General features: G+C 36.6%; 1 protein-coding gene across 1 annotated transcript in view; it reads right to left on the minus strand.

Annotated features, from left to right (window-relative positions):
- LOC137260161 (uncharacterized) overlaps positions 1-7,550 on the minus strand; it is an 82,003-nt gene extending 74,453 nt beyond the window's left edge. Inside the window, exon 1 of the mRNA XM_067797855.1 lies at positions 7,506-7,550. The gene's annotated coding sequence lies outside the window, so the exon portion shown is untranslated. The remainder of the gene's footprint in view (positions 1-7,505) is intronic.
- Between the last annotated feature and the right edge of the window lie 1,099 nt (positions 7,551-8,649).

The following is an 8,649-nucleotide window of genomic DNA, read 5'->3' on the forward strand; positions in this document are numbered from 1 at the left end:
GCAGGAATGAACAAAATATTGTTCAACACAAGTCCACTGTTCCTTCTGATCTAACTTAAAGATAGTAGTATGATTCATCTGAAACATTCCACACACAAGCATGACAACTTATTTATTGTATTTTGTTCGAAGCGAGAACCCTAAAACAGTTTGATGTGTGACCCTCCGAGAACACAAACATTCCTCAACAGGCCAATATAATTATTGAAGTGTATGCAGAAACAACAGAAATACAATTGATTATAACTGCCAAATCCCAAAGAAACTTATAGAAATAGTTTTCAGGAAGATACAACATCTGCCTATTAAGTTCAACGATTACATTGTACCCGACGATTTTCAACTTTATTTGGACATGGATCACTGTTTTGTTCGCTAAGGATATAATATGTTGCATGGAAACTAATATCAAACAATTCTGTTTAACTAGTGTATCCAATTGAACAAATAAACAACGACCCCTGACATAGATTCATGATGTCTCAGAGATGCCCATTTTAAGTTATTTATCAGAAATGTTTAAAGCAAACATCACTATTGATTGAAATAATTGATTTCTTGGAGTTTTCATCTGTACTATACTAATATGTTATTCATAAAAAAACATCAGTATTTAACTATTTTTATGAAATAAAAATTTTATAATGTCTGAGACATAATTTACATTTTGGCATAAATATCTCATTCAAAGATTAATATCAAATAAAACAATGTCCTTGAGTTCTTTTCAGTTCTACTGTCAAAAACTGAGATTTAATGAACATATGAACATTTATTGTCAACAATATTATATATACTGTTTAGCAATATATGAGATGTTTGTCTCTTCCAGAAATTATAAAACTAGTTCTCGGTACTTCTTGGCTAGTCTGCCCCTAGAGTAGTGTGTGGTATATACATACAATATTGACTTAGACACACTGAATAGCTCCTCTGCGAGCCCAATGATCTAGTATCCTTAAATTGGATATCAATATACACAAAGTATGTTTGCCCTTTCTGCACTTGTTGTCAAAAGTCAAGAAACACATATATTTTGCTACCATCATAAACAATGCCAAGGAACCAGTTTATCAGGGTATACACTGCACATCAGAGGAATTCCTGCAAAAATTTTCAGGGATTCTGAATTTTCAGCTGTAGACTTGTTCTGTTGTCATGAAAACAGTCATGACTTTGTTGATGTGAAGCTTGATTTCTTTCATAAATATCCCTTTTTAAAGATGCAGCATGTTCATCTGTTGACACAAAGGTTGACACATTCATAAACATCCACAAAATTGGCCCATTAGATTTGTCAGTTTCTTTCAGAAGCGTCCTTTTCAAAAGATTGTAAATTTGCATGTGGTAAAATTGCCATCCTAAGACTGGTTCGTAGTTTTTCAGTTGCTCAATTTCTTTCAGAAACTGACTTGTTCAAAAACATGTCAGGCATCCACAAGTTCACATCCTAATGTTAGGATGTCAGAAGCAACTTCTTCAAGTAGAATTTCAAAAATGTGTAAAATGACCATTTAAGACTCTGTATAGCTTAATTTCTTCTACAAGGCACTTCAGGCTTTCCTGAGACTACATCCCATTCTATTTGTCAAAGGCTGTTGAAGCTGAAGAAGTGTCTCAAACAGGAATCCTCAAATGTTTGTGAATTGACCTTGGGGCACCACATCATTGTGAAAACTTCTTCAAACAGTTAAGGGCTTAATCTGTAGACATCAGCTTGGTGTGTTGCTACAACCATAAATTAACCATCACCAACAGCTGCAACAGTATATTTGAAATCAGAGCCTGGGTATCCTTCAGGTGAAAGCTGTGATAATTACCAGCTCAACTAGTCTGATGTTTACAAGCTGAAAATTGTCAGTCCCTCAATGAAAATTCTTGTACAGACTCATGTTGATTGTAAACATCAGAATGTATTGACTCAGGAGGATTGTCAAATTCTACTTGGTGAGTCCAACTTTGTGAGTTTACCAGAAATGGCTTCTAGGCAGTTTTATGATGATGCTACTTTCACGGTTGGGCAGACATGGATGCATGAGGTCATGAAGCAAGTAATCCACTAAACTGAACTAAGTTCATTGGTCAAAGGTACTGATGATGCAATGTTTTTAAAACTTTCATTCCGAAGTTTCCATAGCTTGGTTGTCGTGTTCTTTCTGATCTTAATCATTCGGCTGCAATTTTTCAGAAATTGCCCAGCATTTGTAATAAAACTCTTGAGCAAAGTTTCATCATTTTACCATCTGGTGTTTACTTCATGTGCCTCCAAGAAAGTGTCCAATCACAAAGAGCTGGTGTTTCAAATGTAGAGTCCATGCATTTCAGTCATGAAACTTCCAAGTCACTACTAACAGACCCAGCTGCTTAATGTATCTCCATAAGCACTGACTGTGTTAGTTGCAGTCTAGTGTTATAGACAGAGCATCAGAGCATGCAATAAACTGTCATAATGCCTCGTTGCCTCACAGCAAACACTTGTTGCATTTAGAGATGATGACTGAACACAGATGTTCAGTACAAACAGCTCGGTACAATTCTAACCCGGATCTTCAGTGGTTAGTCTGCTAGTGACCCAACGAAGGACACGGCTGCTAGGTCCCAAAATGAAAGCTTGTCTAGAAACTAACGTCTTTTTAGCAGTGGTTCAGCATCAACAATCAAATATTTCACTCCATATCATCTGGGACATTGGGAAGTATTCCGGACCACAATCTTGACCACTATCTTGACCAGACAGTCAAAACAGCCTCTCACGTTCACACTGAGATGCAACAATCTTCTTTCAATACTGTCTTGCGAAGGATGTCTTCATTGTTAGGGAGATATAGGGTTATAAATATAGAAATACCAATACTCCTCAACAACAACAAGTTATAAATACCGTCAGGACCTGACAAAGCTGCAGAGAGTGATGACCTGTGAACAAGAACTGCCATAACGGCCTCCAGCAGCTTCTGTACAAACCTCTCAGCTGTTACACACCATAACAAGCCTATAATAGACGTTACATTGTCGTCAAAGGGAAGTACCGAATCATTACCAACAATTAACATACACTGCAATTGTAATATGTTTCTGGCATTTAACCTTCCCCCAGGGCGAAGAAAGGTCAGCTGGTGGATGATGGAATGAGACACAGAGGAACGTGGAATAAATACAGACAAAAGGGAATACTTCGAATACCTCCAGGAAAGTCAGGCAATTCCGATCAGGACCATTTTCTGAAGACCTCATTAGTCAGTGGGCATGGAGTCATCAGTTTCAGACCATGCATATTTCATATGCATTCCCAAGAGAGAAACATCCTTGTCAAACTTGGATAAAACTGGCATTGATGGACATAGCTAACTGAGAATATTCCATATTCCGCAGTCTCCCATGTAAACAGTTCTGCATGACTGGGTCCAATCTACACAATTGGCGCCATGACTGACCAGCAGTGGTACACACCAATTATTGCTGGAACACTGAGTCTTACATGGAGTTTGCTTAACTTGGTATTGGGGCAACATCACTTTGGTTTCTCAGTCAGTGTATTAAACTAACTTGGATGATGTAGCTATTCTTTGGTGTTAAAGATTCCGTAGCAGAATTACTGAGGAACAATTTATGTCCATCAGACACTGAAGTTTTGATATGCATCCTGAGAGAATGGAGTAAGTTTTTAAGAATTTTGTTTGACATGACATTTTGAGAATGACATGTTTACTTGCCAGTTTTACACTGCTGTGTGGTTTGGAACAAATATACATTTTTCTGTGCAAGAAGAAGATGTAGCCTTTTTTTCACACCTGTTGACGTTTTTAGGTACCATTCATATAATTTATGTTAATTTGAGCATGTACTTCATTCAGGGGCAGGATCATTTGGTCTAATTACTTTATGGCATTGATGTTACACATTTACTTATTTGTTTTCACATTTGTGGATCAAACAGACCACAATCACCGGACAAAATTAAAGCATTGAGAAAAGTCTTTTTCCTCAATGAAATCTGTTGACATATTTTAACACTAAGAATATAAATAGGTCCTTGGCTATTCATGCTGGGCGTAGTTTACATGACTGACTGAATCCACAATGTCCTGGTATGACTATTCTGTAAACACAACTATAAAATCCAACAAAGAGTAGCTAGGGTATTGTCATGCAGTTCATACAAGCATTGACTGATATTAACCTGTAACAGACTGATGATACAGACCACAATCTGCTAGGCCCATTATCTGTCATCCAGACCTTGAAATATATATACCCAATACACCCATGCAAGTCTAGAAGGTGGGGCATGTCTATATTACAATAGTTTCAGAAATGAAGAAAGTCTCAGGGATCCTTTTCATACTTGATGATAAAAATAAATAAAAATATTTTATTATATCTAAACCATCTTCTCTATTGAAGATATTCATTTCGGAGTCTAGATGTTTGTCTGCTAGTCTCCAATGCAAGCAAGCACTAGTGAGTGAGTGAGTGAGTGAGTGAGTGAGTTAGTGAGTGAGTTAGTGAGTGGGTGGGTGGGTGGGTGGGTGAGTGAGTGAGTGAGTGAGTTTAGTCTTATGCCTCACTCAGCAAAATTCTGTAGATAATGCCTGGACCAGACAATCCAGTGATCACATATGATGACATGTTTCAATCTCATTAGTCTCTTACTACATACATGGTTTCCTGAAGACAAATTCTAACCTCCATCCTGACACTTGCTAGTCTGCTAGTGACCAAACGATGGACAAGTCTGCTATTGTCTAACTTGTTTTTTTTCAAATCTCTTTATATCTTTTTAAATGCAACTAGTCTTTAATGAACTTTACCCACTGTATAATTATGTGAACAACACCAAATTTCAATAAAATGATGATCCTGAAATTAATTACTCTTTCTTTCATGTTTATCGAGCAATTCATGTTTTTTGTTTTGTCTCATAAAATTGCTCAGTATGACTAAAATGGTTTTGCTTATGTTCAAAGAAATGTAGTCTCTAAAATATGTATGTTTGACAATGGCAAGATTGCCTCGTGTAGTCAGAAAACTCAAACTGACCTATCACATTCAAGTATAATAGAACCTAGATTAGATCTGAGTCTGATCATTCTTAAGTGCAACTCCCGACAAAATAGTTCTGGCCATATTTGATGATGATTAAGCAATGATGATAATCCAACCTAGATTAGATCAAAGCAGTTTCTTTCTAATGTGACTCTCAACAAAATAGTTCTGGCCATATGTGATAATGAAGGCAGAAGCAATAACCAAACCTAGATTAAATCAGAGCCAATTCTTAACAGAGTGACTCTCAACAAAATAGTTCCTGCCATACATGAGGATAATCACGATAAACATGACAATCAAACCTTAATTAGGTCGAAAATCATTTATTAAACACTCTAAAATCCTAAGGCTTTGTTAGAAACATAACTTAATTTGACTGAAACACAGGAACATATAAATTAATTTTACTCAAGAAAGTAGTCCATCACAATCTGACCCCAGGTCGTCACTATGGAGTAACCAATCACAGACCAGGCTTTTGATCTTGCATGTTTCACACCAGGAATTTTACATGTCTTGCTCACTACAGAATGGACTAACCTGTATGTTACAGGTCTAAACTGTATGTTACAGGTCTAAGGATTATCTATTATTGTCACCAGGAGGCTGATGTCGTTTATTGTTGAGACGCCATTTGTGATCATGCCCACTGGTGTGAAAAACTGACATTGCTTGTGTTAAGGATCAGGGCTATTTTACATAAACATTGATCCAACACAGAGGGCATGGTGTGTAACTGGCACGATCCATCATGTGAGGTGTTAAAACATTATACCGTAGTTTCTCTGATAAATTTGCTGTTTAATCTGTCCTCTGCAATGTTACAACCCTATGGCCACGGCTTGTAAATAGTCCAGTCTAGGTGTATACATTGTATGTTAGCGACCCATACTAAAGTTGGTGAAAGGAAATTCTATTCTTTTTACCCTTAATTCAACTTATTGTAAACGGAATCCAAATTTACTTTCCCTATGGTATATTAGATTACATGTTTGATGATCTGACCGTTACCCTATAGATATTGGGTCAATTTTTTCAAGAGGATGAGGTACCCTCATTGTTTAAGTGTTCATCTTTCACACCAAAGACCTGAGTTCAATTCCCATATGCATACAATGAGGGAAGCCCATTTCTGGTGTTCTCCACTGTGACATTGCTGGAACATTGCTAAAAGTGGCATTAAGAACACATTCCCTCCCTCATACCACAGTAGGTGATTGGCTATTTTACAATGTCACCAAAAGATATCACATACACAACAATCAGAACACTGAAAACACACTTATACATCCTGAATACCATTGGAGGGCACACCAGTCTACATACACTTGGGAAGCCTAGTGGTTAAGGTGCTTGCTAACCATGCTAAAGGCATGGGTTTGATTCCCTGATATGATAGTGTGGTTTCCCCAAATGGAACGGCTTGAATAAAAGCAGTTACATTATTTCATTATAACAACAGTTCCAGAACTATTTATTAAAGAATCAGCTTCATTAAGAAATGATTTATGAATATTCTGTTCAGGATTATATTGATGTGTTGCCAGGTAAATATCATGCTAATATGTTGCCAGGTAAATATCATGCTAATATGTTGCCAGGTAAATATCATACTAATATGTTGCCAGGTAAATATTATACTAATATGTTGCTAGTTAAATATCATACTAATATGTTGCCAGGAAAATATTATGTAGTATATTATGCATTATGTATCATTTCTACATGAAAATTTGATCGATTTTACTTTATATCCGTTGAATCTGTTGATAAGAGTGATTGAGTTAGTTAGAATGATGTTCGGAAAGACTTCTGCCCGTATCACTCCTTAAGTTTCATTCTACTCAAATCATATCACCAGAAAATATATTCCTTATCTGATAAGGATGAGTTTTAACATGTCTTTTTCTAATTGTATCTGAACATTCTGAAAGACATATTCAACTTCTGAAAAGTGCCAGAGGAAAGAAATGTTTCCTCACTGCAATATTTTAGGGTGATATGGGTTGAAGTCTTACCTGATCATGAGGAATTATTGGAACATGTATATCATATTAATACACTTATTTTGCAAATGTCGACCAGATTAAATCTGAAATTATGTATCTACTAGTTAGATGTGACATCATGTATAATATGACATATCATTGCTTTGGTAATATGCATAAATTTGTACTGAAAAGATTAAATATGAAATTATGTCATATGTACTAGGCAGAACTGACATCATGTGTAACACAGAAGATCTTTGGTAATTAAGTTGAACTTGTATTGAACAGATGAAATCTGAAAGCATATCATATTCACAGCTCAGAATTAACATCAAATAAAACATAATAAAATATGAAGTAATGATGTTTTCGCTTTAAGGACAAAGGCCATGGTTTTACACACACATTCCAAAATCAGAACTTTGGAACATAAGAACGATTTGAACAGGAACATAATCTACCTACCATAGCCGTTCTCAAAGACGTGCTGATATTTTTGCTGCAAGTATCTCAAACTACCCCTTTTCCGTCGCTGACCCTGGGACCTCATGACAGTGTTGTGAAGTGTTCTTGTGGGCATTAGTCTAAATCACCAGCCCACCTTGTGCTGTGTTTGTGTGACGTGTTCTCAAACCAGGACCGGAAACAACAGCCACTATAAACAGTTTAACACGAATCCAGGTGCTACCCATCTGTTCCTGGCTTGATTTAACAGCTCTGTTGTCGACATACCTCCCGCGAGAAAGTCAACAGACCTATTGAAACACTTCCGCACTGATCTGGGATGCTGAGATTTTGAGATTTTAAAGAACACTGCCCCAAACTCACCCTACCCAATACATTATGAAGCAAGCTGACTCTCCAGCATGTTGCCCCATGAGGGTATTGGGCATTTCATCCGCCAGCCATTTGTTTGCCTCGACCCTTCATGCAATATTCACCCTCTTGGCCTGATGCAGGAACCATTGTCTCATAGTGGCCATTACGGATTCCCCCTCACTTGCAGTACAACGCAACATCTGCTGTTGCATAACTCTCGTATACACCAGAGACTCTGTGCTGTGAAGCACTGGGAATGCCTTTCAATCAGTGTAATAAAAATAGGGATATGTTCGGGTGTAGTTATTCAGCCTGTATTGATCTTTGCATCCAACAAATGGTTTCATGCATCAGTGTATTGTTTCACGGTTGATACTGGCGTTGAAACATGCTTGTGTTATACAGGTTCGGGGTAGGAAATTAAATCTTTAAGTCAAAGGACATGCTAATTTTGTGTTCACTTTTGCTTTTTAGGATGTTGACCTAAAGCTGCTTGGGTTTTAAGGGAAATTTTATAGTTAAAAGTTAAAGATATACCAATTTATGACTCACTTTTGCTTTTAATGGATGAATCATGACTAATGTCATTGAAATTGATATATTTTGAATCTTCATTTGTAAAACATGGATGTATAATTCACTTCTTGGATGATGACTGAAAAAGTTTGTTTTACAGATTTTGGACATGGAATGTAAATCTTAAAAATTAAGGTGTGCATATTTTTACTTACTTTTGCTTTTTGGGATGATGACTGAAAAACTTTATGTTTAACACATTCTGAACAAGAAA

Source organism: Haliotis asinina, chromosome 13 (genome assembly GCF_037392515.1).
Source record: "Haliotis asinina isolate JCU_RB_2024 chromosome 13, JCU_Hal_asi_v2, whole genome shotgun sequence".
Classification (NCBI taxonomy): domain Eukaryota; kingdom Metazoa; phylum Mollusca; class Gastropoda; order Lepetellida; family Haliotidae; genus Haliotis; species Haliotis asinina.